The following is a 13085-nucleotide window of genomic DNA, read 5'->3' on the forward strand; positions in this document are numbered from 1 at the left end:
TAACATCGTGAAAGAGACATAAAGTCAATAGAAACACCCTGAAAGCATTTAGTATATATTTAGAACCACAAATTTGATTTCTTTTAGCAATTATTGTTTTTGTTAATGTCACAATCCCAACCCTCCTCCTTTATCCGGACTTGTGACCTGGAAAACTGACCCGAAATAGGCACTCTGGCAGAGTTACTTTTTTTTTATGTGTCTGTGTGTGTCTTTTACAGAGTTTTAAACCTTGGGATCCACAAAAAAGCAAGAGTAAAAGACGAACATTTTTATCCATAATGTTGTTAACAAACTACATTAATCAAAAATGGACATAGCAAGCATCACCAGACAGCTTCAGTCGAAATTGGATGTAGAAGATAGAGTTAAGGCTCTGCAAGGACATCTGATTTCTAAGTTAGCAATGTTTGGAATGGTGTATTTTAGTGCATTGATTTATTTTAAACAAAGAACAATATACTTCTACCGCTTCTCCCGACCTGCGTTATAGTCAGAGCGGGAGCAGCGGTTTCGCTCATGCGCAATTCATTTGCAGTTTGGACCCGTAGGTGTAAAAAGCTCCTGCTCTGACAGCAGCTGGGGGCAACTGCTGCATTAGGACGGCCGCCTGTGAGTGCTTTGGCTTCGGCAAGCGCGTACGCTAAATTGGATACGATACAGAGAAGATTAGCATGGCCCCTGCGCAAGGATGACACGCAAATTTGTGAGTGCTTTGGCACGGGCGAGGTGCCCATGGCAGCTCCCGCTGCTTGTAAGAGCGATACGTGCTTCCACGTCAAAAACTCGTAATAACACCAGAAAAAAGTCACCAGATTTGTCGCTAGTCGCTTTTTAGAAAAAAAAAAAAAAGTCAATTAAGGCGTCTGAAAACTCGCTAGATATAGCGACAAAATCACTGCCGTTAAGTCCTCCGTTATTTATTTAGCTAAACAAGTCAATTAACACTGGCTTACAGCACCATAGAAATATATACAAAAATACAAGCCTCCGTTATTTATTTAGCTAATATGCTAGTAGCCAATGTGCTTTAAGCTAACTCGGCTTCCCACAATCTTACATTTCTGAATAAAAACACTAAGAAGTTACCTTTAATACCTCCGACCAGTATAATTTCATTCCACGTTAACAGAGCTTTCTACGTGAGAGCAAGCCGTAAAACTTGAACACAAAAAGTAAATAATTAAAAAAGGGGAGTGTGTTGTTTGTTAATCGACGGTGAGACAGCGGGGGCGTAATCCCAAGGGCGGAAGCACCCCGGGTTTTTTCCTGTCTGGGTTGCCATTCCTCGATAACAGCAGGTTAATATTAAGGTTAGCTTAATGGTTAATACTAACGTTCAGGGAGGTGAAGGTTCAAGACGTTTTGTGACCGAATGAATTTCAAAGAGTAAGCCCTTTTGTAGCGGCGGATGTGTAAAGCTGGCCCACATTCACGTAATGTAACGTTTGTGCTTTTATTCTGGTAACTTCCTGTGTGACCGGAAGTGAATGATGTAACGGTAAAAATTGGATGTACAAAAAAGACGGAAGAAAACGGAAAACTAATACTAACGGAGAAAAGGGAGAGAAGATTATGGTTAAATTGTACGAAGACAAATGGTTCTAGCTACAGTCGACAGGGGAACAAGGTTTGTAATGTATAAGATTTAATTTGAGCAATCTGAAATGTATAATATGTATTATATAGTTTAATAGATAACGGTTAGACCAGCGTAATGAGCGGTTAAGATGCTGTACATGAATAATATGGTAATTGTTTCATTTGTTTGTCTAGCTCTTACGTTGGTTCGTTGTCTGATACACGGCAAGGAATAATAAAGGTCATTCAACAACCATCAGTTCTGGCCTTCTCAGTTCGACTGGATGCTACAGTAAGAGCTTGACCGCCGCCATTTTGCTACACCACGAGGGCTCAAGGTTTAACGGCAATTCCCACAACGTCCAGCAGATGGCAGAAGCAGGTCAGAGAATAAAACGGTGAAAGGCTTAAGGAAAATAAAGTTAAAATGGAGGATTTAGAAGAAGACATTAATGAACAGTTTGCAAACAAAGAACAAATATTAAATGAGCCACAAGATAAAGCTGAGGAGGATGTGCGGAAGTGCTTCAGGAAGGTGAACGCGCGCAAAGCTACTGGTCCGGACGGGATTCCCGGCCGCGTCCTCAAGTCATGCGCGGCTCAGCTGGCTGGAGTGTTCACACACATCTTCAACCTTTCCCTCTCTCTGTCTGTAGTCCCAGCCTGCTTCAAAATGGCCACCATCGTCCCTGTACCCAAATCCTCCACCATCTCCTCATTGAACGACTGGCGACCTGTAGCCCTGACCCCCATCGTAAGCAAATGCTTCGAGAAGCTGGTCAGGGACTTCATCTGCTCTGCACTACCCGACTCACTGGACCCTCTACAGTTTGCATACCGCCACAACAGGTCCACTGATGATGCCATAGCCCTGACACTACACACTGCCCTGTCACACCTGGAGAAGAGAGACACGTATGTGAGAATGCTGTTTGTAGATTACAGCTCAGCATTCAATACCATCGTTCCCTCGAAGCTGGACAGGAAACTGCAGGATCTAGGACTGAGCAGCTCCCTCTGCAGCTGGATCCTTAGCTTCCTGTCTGACAGACGCCAGGTGGTCAGACTGGGCAGCATCACCTCATCCCCCATCACACTGAACACTGGTGCTCCACAGGGGTGTGTACTGAGCCCTCTCCTGTACTCACTCTACACCTACGACTGCACAGCCACTAACAGCTCCAACATCATTGTGAAGTTTGCGGACGACACTACAGTGGTGGGTCTTATCACCAACGGTGATGAGACGGCTTACAGGGAGGAGGTCAGCGCCCTGACCCACTGGTGTCAAGACAACCATCTCACCCTCAACGTCGCAAAGACAAAGGAGTTGATAGTGGACTTCCGGAGGTGCAGAGAAGTACACACCCCCATCACCATCAACGGCGCTGCTGTGGAGAGAGTGAGCAGCTTCCGGTTCCTTGGAGTACATCTGGCTGAGGATCTTACGTGGTCAGTACACACAAACAAAACAGTGAAGAAGGCGCAGCAGCGCCTCTTCTTTCTCAGGAGACTGAAAAGATTCGGCATGAGCCCCCGCATCCTCAGGACCTTCTATCACTGTGCCATTGAGAGCATCCTCACTGGATGCATCACCACCTGGTATGGCAACAGCACCGCCTACAACTGCAAAGCTCTCCAGCGAGTAGTGCGGTGCTCTGAACGGATAATTGGAGGTGAGCTTCCCTCCCTCCAAGACATCTACAGGAAGCGCTGCCTGAGGAAAGCGGGGAGGATCATCAAGGACTCCAGTCACCCCAGCCATAAACTGTTCAGACTGCTTCCATCAGGAAGGAGGTTCTGCAGCATCCGGTCCCGTACCAGCAGACTGAGAGACAGCTTTTTCCATCAGGCCATCAGACTGCTGAACACGTCATAGACACCTCAGCTTCACTACTGGAACTTCAACATTATGCACTCCACACTGTATATAAATGCCACTTGTTTTGCACATTTTCAACTCTGTATATTTTATATATTTAATTATTATTATTATTATTATTATTATTATTTTTACTATTTAATTTGTAAAAATGTGTATACACACACACACACACACACACACACACACACACACACACGTAGGAAGATATTTAGTATACACATCCAGAAATGCATACACTATTATATATTGTACATATATTTATTAGTTTCAGGTTGGCCATTCTTGTATTTTGCTCGTTTGTGTTGTTGTGTTTGCACATCTCTGTTGCTTGTGGGGCTCGCACACAAGAATTTCACTCGCATGTGCTGTGCTAGTGTGCCTGCACATGTGATGTGACAATAAAAGTGATTTGATTTGATTTGATTTGATTTGATTTGATTCAAAGTGACTCCGCGATTCCAAGACGTTCAGAAAGAGCCAAGGTGCCAACCGAAAAAATGCTAACTTATCAGAAAGAAGAGATAAGTAAAAAAGAAAAAAGACTATTAACTCTTTATGAACAATGGAAAATACGAGTGCGAGAAACAAGAGAAAGATTAAAGTTGGACATTTCAGAGAAAGAAATGGCAGATCTTGCAGATGATGTAGAGCAAAGAAAAGATGAACTGCTAAAGCTGTACACTGAAATGAGAAGTCACATTGCACCTTCATCGGACATACGAAGAAAAACCGATGCATGTGAAGCAGTTACTCATGACATCGTGAAAGTCATCCTGGAAAGAATAAGCGGTGTAGATGGAGATTTTGATGGAGAATATGAAAGAAAACGTCTACGCAGACTATTAGAACATGATTATGCCCAATCCATCTATGGTTCAACTGCAGCATCGAAACGTAGCCAACTGTCTTCAGCCTCACATCTTGCTTCAAAACGAGCAGAGGCAGCAGCAGAACTAGCAGCAAAGGAGGCAGAGTACAAGATTGTACAAGAGGAACAAAGACAGAAGGAAAAGATAAAGGCTCTAGAAGAGGAGCATAAGAAACAAATGGCAGTTCAAACATCAGAGTTGGAACGCCTGAAAGCCGAAAGGGAGGTGGAAGCCGCTCGCGCCAGGTTGGACGCCTACAACAGAGAGTTGTCGCAACTTGATGCATATTCAGTTAAGATGGAAAAGGTGAACCCAGAGCACACACCCAAACACACTGTACCATCATACTCCATACCGGCGCCAACAACCCCTCCTAGTGTCAGCCAGCTTGCACAGGCGGTACAAGACAGCATAAGAATAAATAGACTCCCCACGCCAGAACCAACGATGTTTAGTGGTGAGCCAATAAAATTTATTGAATGGAAATCCACTTTCATGTCACTTATTGAACAAACTGGCATGTCAGCAGCAGATAAACTGTACTATCTGAAAAGGTATGTAACTGGCTCAGCTCGCAAGTGCCTTGAAGGGACTTTCTTCAGAAATGATGAAGAAGCGTATAACGATGCTTGGGCAAAGTTAAACCAAAGGTATGGCCAGCCTTTCGTGCTACAAAGGGCATTTAGAGAGAAGTTATCTAGTTGGCCTAAAATACAGTCGAGAGATGCTGATGGGCTAAGGAACTTTGCTGATTTTGTGAATGCATGCACACTTGCTATGCCTCACGTGAAAGGACTGCAAATACTCAATGACTGTGAAGAAAATCAGAAACTGTTGCATAAATTGCCAGACTGGATAAACACAAGATGGAACAGGCATGTAACAAAGACACTCATGGACGGTGGTGAATTCCCCAGCTTCAGTGAATTTGCCTCCTTTCTCTCACTTGAAGCAGAAGTAGCATGCAACCCAGTCACTTCCATACATGCACTTCGCTCCACGGAAATAAATGATGACAAAAGAAACACAAGAGAAGTCAAAAGAAACAAGGCAAGTGTATTCAACATTAACACAACTGAACGAGATGCAAAGACTAAAATATACAACAGTTCTTCATGCACACTGTGCCAAGAGTCGCATCCACTTATAAAGTGCCCAAACTTTCTGCAAATGACCCTGGAAATGAAAAAGAAACATGTAAAGGACAATAAACATTGTTATGGTTGTTTAAAGCAAGGTCATAGTGCTAAGGACTGCAAACGGCGCCTCACTTGTGAAACCTGCTCTAAGAGACACCTGACCTGTCTTCACGATGAGAACTACAGCATTAGTCTGCAAAGAGAAAAGCAAGCTCAAGTGAGTATAGACATCGCAACACAAGGGAACTCACCTGAAAGTGCAACAGCCATGGCGTTAAATGTTGCTAGAGCAGAACACACAGTCAGCACCTCCATGATAGTCCCAGTATGGGTCTCAACGGCTGCTAATCCACAAAGGGAAAAACTAGTCTATGCGCTATTAGACACGCAGAGCGACACTGTTTTTATAGATCAGGATGTAACACAGAAACTGCAAGCAAATGTGTGCCCTGTGAAACTCAGACTTACCACAATGATGGGTAAAAATGCAGTAGTAAGCAGCGGAAAGGTGTGTGATCTTCTAGTGAGAGGTTACAATTCAGCAACTGTGCTAAGGCTCCCAACTGCTTACACAAAGGACTACATACCTGCAAATAGAGAACACATACCAACATGTGACACGGCAAAACTGTGGAGTCATTTGTCGTCCATTGTAGATGAGATCCCACCGCTCCTCAGTTGTGAGGTGAGTCTCCTGATAGGTTATACTTGTCCCCAAGCTCTGGCGCCTAGACAAGTACTCTTAGGTAAAGACAATGAGCCATATGCCATCCAAACTGATTTAGGATGGAGCATAGTTGGCAACTCAGTGCCATGCAGTGCATCAGAGACAACAAGGAGTCTCTGTCACAGAATAACTGTTAAAGAAATGCCTCCATGTACTCCCGCAGATGCAATACGTGCACTAGAAAGGGACTTTAAAGAAAACGAAATAAACGAAAAGACGGTGTCTCAAGACGACCTTAGGTTTCTTGAGAAACTTGAACAAGGCATAACACAAGCAGAAAAGGGACATTATGAAATGCCATTGCCATTTAAAGAAAGGCTACAAATGCCAGATAACAGACAACTCGCCGAGAGCAGACTCAATCAGCTCACATGTAAACCAATGCGTGATGAAAAATACAAAAGAGACTATGTCACATACATGAATGACATTATACAAAGGGGTGATGCCAAAGAGATTGATGATAATGGACCTGAAGGCGAGACACAAAACAATACTACACCACAGCAATGGTTCTATGTACCGACGAGTGAAAACCCCGCTGACATAACATCAAGGAGCACATCAGTAGCGGAACTGCTATCATCAAACTGGCTCACAGGCCCTCAGTTCTTATGGGAAAAGAAGTTAAACCTTCCAACTAAAGAGTCTATTGAACTTTTGGTGGGAGATCCAGAGGTGAGAAACGTGCAAACACTCAACAGCCAAACTACAGAACACAGAAGTCTCTGTGACCGTCTCACAAGGTTCTCATCCTGGTCACACGCTGTCAGTGCCATAGCACGTCTCAAACGTTTCCTACTCAGAGACAAATCAAAGTCACTCAGCACTGTAACTGAAAGACAAAACGCTGAAATGGTGATTATCAAAAACCTACAAGGACTAACATTTTCAGATGAGATAAAGACATTAAGCAAAGGAAAGGCACTACATGAGAGCAACAAAATTTACAAGTTGGATCCTTTCTTGGACGAAGACAATGTGCTCAAGGTGGGAGGAAGGCTACAACACTCATCGCTTCCTAACACATTCAAACATCCAACTGTCATTCCAAGAGACCATCATACTACAAAACTCATAATCGCTCACTGTCACGAAAGAATAAATCATCAAGGAAAGAGCTTCACAATGAACGAAATACGGTCCAGCGGTTATTGGATTCCCAAGCTAAGTCAAACAGTATCAGACTACATCCGTCAGTGTGTGACATGTCGGAGACTAAGGAGAGCTGTGGAAGGACAAAAAATGAAAGATCTCCCCACAGAAAGAGTCTAGCATTCTCCGCCTTTCACATACTGTGGTATGGATGTTTTCGGCCCGTTCCTAACCAAACAAGCAAGAAAAGAAAACAAAAGGTACGCTCTCCTTTTCACTTGTTTCTATTTACGAGCAGTACACGTAGAAATGTTAGAAGACCTGACTACGGACGCTTTCATTAATGGACTAAGGTGCTTTATAGCTCTGAGAGGCTCTGTCAGACAAATAAAATGTGATCGAGGTACTAACTTTGTAGGTGCCAAAAATGAACTGTGTGCAGCACTGAATGAAATAGACACTGAAAAACTGACAATCTTTCTATCTGAGAAACAATGTGAATTCGTGTTTAACACACCCCATGCTAGCCACGCAGGTGGAGTATGGGAACGACAAATTCGGACTGTGAGAAACGTCCTCAACGCCACACTCGCTCTCGCAAAGAGACGACTCACCGATTCATCGCTCAGAACCTTTCTCTATGAAGCAGCTGCAATAGTAAACAGCCGCCCATTGACGACAGACAATCTCAATGATCCAAACAGTTTGAAACCAATAACTCCAAATCATCTCCTAACTATGAAGACCACAACAGCCTTGCCTCCTCCAGGACAGTTTGTTAAAGAGGATCTGTACGCCCGGAAGCAATGGCGTCAGGTGCAATACCTAACGGAGCAATTTTGGAGCAGATGGAAGGGAGAATATCTGCACAACATCAGGGTCCGGCAGAGATGGCATGTTGTTAAAAGGAATATGCAAGTAGGTGACATAGTGATGGACAAGGAAGAAATACTGCCACGATCCCAATGGAGACTTGGTAGGGTTGTGGACACCATAACAGACGAAGATGGACTTGTGAGAAAGGTCAAAGTAACCTCTGCAGACAGAAACCTTAGTAAAAAGGGTGAACGTTTGCATAAGATGTCTACAGTGGAACGCCCAGTTCATAAGTTGGTTCTACTGCTGGAAAGTTGTGAAAAACAAGATGCACTAAGCAGTTAAAATGCGATGAGAATTTGTTGTTGCATATACAAAGGTATTATCATTGTTAAGTTACCTGTTTAGAAATTATTTGTGTTTTATTTGTTTGTGACAGCAAATAATTTGGTGGGAGTGTAGCGGCGGATGTGTAAAGCTGGCCCACATTCACGTAATGTAACGTTTGTGCTTTTATTCTGGTAACTTCCTGTGTGACCGGAAGTGAATGATGTAACGGTAAAAATTGGATGTACAAAAAAGACGGAAGAAAACGGAAAACTAATACTAACGGAGAAAAGGGAGAGAAGATTATGGTTAAATTGTACGAAGACAAATGGTTCTAGCTACAGTCGACAGGGGAACAAGGTTTGTAATGTATAAGATTTAATTTGAGCAATCTGAAATGTATAATATGTATTATATAGTTTAATAGATAACGGTTAGACCAGCGTAATGAGCGGTTAAGATGCTGTACATGAATAATATGGTAATTGTTTCATTTGTTTGTCTAGCTCTTACGTTGGTTCGTTGTCTGATACACGGCAAGGAATAATAAAGGTCATTCAACAACCATCAGTTCTGGCCTTCTCAGTTCGACTGGATGCTACACCTTTGGAGGTGGGGTGCCCCCGGCCTCTCGGCCTGGGGCTCGGTCACTCAGGCACAGCTGGGGGCCGGCGGAGCTCACGGGCGCGTCACTGCAACCCCCCCTGACTTCTGCTCCGCGGCTGCTGGGCGAGCCCTCATCTGGGACTCTCCTCAGCTCCTACTGGAACAGTGGCGCGGCTGCCCCTCTGTTGGTCTTCCATGGTCTCTTGTGTTCTGGGGGCCTCTGGATGTCTGGAGTTTTGATCTCCTCCATACCCGCTTCACACCCTGGAGGACGGGGCTGTGGCCCCCCCACACTCCCTAGCAGATCATTACATGGAGAAACCTTTGGAATGCAAGCATGCTGATCCACACAGGTATGCACACATGGGTATTCACAGACGCGGACTAAAGCTTTCTTGGCTGCTGCCTCAAAGCACACTGTGCGCTGTCTATCTTGCGTGCTGCACAATATCGGTTATTATTTAGTAAATATTGATATCTATGACTAGCTAGTTTATTGTGATGGTGCTTTGTTTTCTCTATTATTATGTTACTCTTTGTTGTTTGCTGTCTCCTCTGTTTGTTTTTTTTGTTTGTTTGTTTTTTTTTTCTCCATACAGGTGACCCAGGAGTTCTTTTTTTTTTTTTTTCTCTCTCTTCCCCCCCCTTCTCACCGTCTCTTCTCCCCTTTGGTTTTCTTTCTTTCTCTACCCCTCTTTCTCTCATTCATTCCCCCTGTCCTATTTATTAAAAAAAAAAAAAAAAATGACAAAGGATGAACTGAAGCTCTGCCATCACGTAATGTCGCATACTGCTGTTTCTGATGTCATTTAGAAAAAAAAAAAAAAAAAAAAAGAGTAAGCGTACTGTGACGTCACGGCACGTGTGCCTTAACGTCACACTGCTGTGAGGCTATAAATATGAGCTCGCGCCTTAGAACGCGAGCTCATATTTACCCCCAAGGTAAGGCACTCTACTACACCTAGTGTTGAAAACACATTTTAACAAAATTAACGCTGATTCTATAGTCTTCTAACAATCGTCTAAAGGTTAGAGCATATAGTTTATCTCTACTGAACCCTATCTCCTCTGTTTACAAATATGTGGCGCTCAGTGTTCAGTCGTACAAATTCTTCAGATACTGACGGCTTTGAGGTGCTTGACGAATGTTATTTGGACCCTGATGGGTTCTTACTGATACCTAATTCCAGAGATGAACAATCACACCCCTCTGAAACATCTGAGATTCCTACAACTAGTGTTTCTGTAAACACTGATGAAAATGCACACACCTCTGAAACAGATCAGGTTCCTACAACCAGTCTTTCTACAAACAACTATGAACCTGAAGAGTCTCCCACCACTGAAAGTTACAACAGCACTGACTTATTCAGTGCCGTCCTTCCTGATCCTTCAGATAACGGACCTGAAGATAATGAACAAAATGTTGTCCCAGGCAGTCTTCAAACAGAGGAAGAAGAAACTATTTCTTTTGGAGTTCAAACAAATGTTCCAAATCTTTATTCCTCTTGTAGAGTTCCAGATGTGCCTGTGGGCCTTAGAGAAGCTTTTATCACCAGGCACCTCCTTAATATTGGTCGAGCACCATTTGCCCCATTTCCTTCACCCACTAGAGAAACTGAATGTTTACCCACCTTTAAAACAGATGAGACTCCTACAACCAGTGTTTATATGAACAACACTGAAGATGACGAGTTTCCAGCTAGTGATAGTTATAGCACTAACTTATTCAATGGTGACATTCCTGAATCTTCCGATATTAATGGATCTGAAGATGTTGTACCAGACAGTGTCCAAAGAGAGCAAGAAGAAGCTAGTTTTTCCCAACTTCAAACATCTCTTTCAGCTCTTTTTTCTGTTATTACAGCTCCAGTTGACTCTGTGGGCCAAGCAACATTTTATGTCACCAGGCAACTCGTTAATTTTGGTCAAGCAATATTTGCCTTAATCACTAGTGAAACTGAACGTTCACCCACTTTTGAAACAACTGAGGTTGCTACAACGAATGTTTCTCTAATTAATTTTGAACGTGACGAGTCTTTGAGTAATGAGATTTACAGCATTGCTCCAGCTGTGTCTGTGGGCCGAAGAATACATTTTGTCAGCAGGCACGTCCTTAATAATGGTCCAGTGCCTTTTACCTTACCCACCTCTGAAATAACTGAGGTTCCTACAACAAGTGTTTCCATAAACAACTGTGGACATGAAGTGTCTCCCAACAATGAAAGTTACAGCATTGATGTATTCAATGTTGGCCTTCCTGACTCTTCAGATAGCAGATCTGAAGACAATGAACAAAATGTTGCCCAAGGAACTCTTCAAGGACAGGACGAAGAAACTATTGTTTCCAGAGTTTACACAAACCTTTCAGGTTTTTATTCCTTCATTAGAATGCCAATTGTGTCTGTGGCCCGAAGAATATTTTTTGTGAACAGGCACATCTTTAATATTTTTCGAGTGCCTTTTACCTCACCCACCAATGTTGGCCTTCCTGACTCTTCAGATAACAGATCTGAAGAGAATGAACAAAATATTGTCCAAAGAAGTCGTCAAAGAGAGGATGAAGAAACTGTTCTTTCCAGAGTTCACAGAAATCTTTCAGCCTTTTATCCCTTTATTAGAGCTCTAGTTGTGTCTGTGGGCCAAGGAGCAATTTTTCCCATCAGGCACATCCTTAATATTTGTCTAGCACCATTTACCTTATTGAACAATCTGTTCACAGCAGTTGTTCAATATGTGTTTTCCCTTGCCCAGACAGGAATTTCAGCCCTGAATCAAACAATCAGAAGACTTTTAAGTCCAATTTGTATAATAGGTACAGTAATATGTGTGATTTTTGTAATTGTAATTTTTACTTTTATACCATTTTTCATACACTACATCGTAAATCACTAACTTAACAAACAAACAGCACATGCTGTTGCATCATTTTTCTCTTAAAATTCAGTTTCCTTAGCATAAAATTACATCACAATTATGCCCCCAGCCAGTCACAGCAGAAGGCTGCCCCTCCCTGAGTCTGGTTCTGCTGAAGGTTTCTTCCTCTTAAAAGGGAGTTTTTCCTTCCCACCGTCGCCTTAGTGCTTGCTCATAGGGGATCGTTTGATTGCTGGGGTTTTCTCTCTAATACTGTGGGGTTTTAACCTTACAGTACAAAGAGCTTTAAAGTGCCTGTTCTAACACAGCATTATTAAATAGACTTTAAATGGCTTCAACTGAAAAAACATTACTTAATAAAAAAAATAAATCAATAAATAATGGTGTGTGTTTGTTTCATTTTCTATACCAGGGTAACTGCTAAAACTTAGTGGGTTATAATTTATGTAGCTTTTAACAGATTATTGTTGTTTCAAATGTGACTGTGCTGAGTGGCCGTGGCACTGTGCGCACTTAAGTAATATTGGTGATTGGAAGCCAGTGTTTTAGTCTTCTCCTTTTTTTCCTGATTAGTTTATTTTATACTTTATTTTTAAGTCTTGGATCTATTTTTATGGGTCGCTCTGGTTTTAAAAACAAATTTAAAGCTCTTACTGGTCATTAACACAAATGCAGCGTTTACCTGTACAGGGATTGACCACTAGAGGTCCTTTTACTCAAGGTTTACATTCATCAGCAACTTCCTTGACAAATGCTAAATGCTGATCAGATTAAATAGGATTATCAAGGGACAATACATTTTGTTCTTAATATCATATTATTTCATCTATCATGTCTTTTCTATGATTCATATTTTATTGATGAGACCATCGAAAGCGAGGTAGCAAATACTCAAAGATTAACTAGTCAGGACGTGATTTCTACATTTCTACAGTTTTTTTTACACGGTGGTCTTTGGCATGTTATCTTATTTTTGGTGAATAAAACAAAACCACCAGTGAAAATTGTTTTAGATTTAGTAAATTGTAAGTAAATTTTAACTCATGCAGTTGTAACCCCTTTAAACAATCGTTCGTGTCCTGCAGGAAATGGAATACCAAATGAACTGACTAAAGGGGGTGCCTGTAAAAATTCCTAAGGTTCTTCTGCCCACTGGTGCTGCT

The 13085-nt window shown here is 42.3% G+C and overlaps 1 long non-coding RNA gene and 1 other non-coding gene across 2 annotated transcripts; both read left to right on the top strand.

The window, feature by feature from the left end:
• Positions 1–616: 616 nt before the first annotated feature.
• LOC147323433 (U6 spliceosomal RNA) lies at positions 617–717 on the top strand. The gene has a single exon (XR_015130857.1). It is a non-coding gene; the product is annotated as a U6 spliceosomal RNA (small nuclear RNA).
• Positions 718–3914: 3197 nt separating this feature from the next.
• Positions 3915–12303, top strand: LOC147323434 (uncharacterized). Its single transcript, XR_015130739.1, has 2 exons — positions 3915–8799; positions 8946–12303. It is a non-coding gene; the product is annotated as an uncharacterized LOC147323434 (long non-coding RNA).
• Positions 12304–13085: the final 782 nt, after the last annotated feature.

Source organism: Aulonocara sp. 'chitande type north' Nkhata Bay, linkage group LG8, assembly GCF_057382095.1.
Source record: "Aulonocara sp. 'chitande type north' Nkhata Bay isolate Kocher_YH1m ecotype deep benthic linkage group LG8, A_spYH_male_GT1.1, whole genome shotgun sequence".
Lineage (NCBI taxonomy): Eukaryota > Metazoa > Chordata > Actinopteri > Cichliformes > Cichlidae > Aulonocara > Aulonocara sp. 'chitande type north' Nkhata Bay.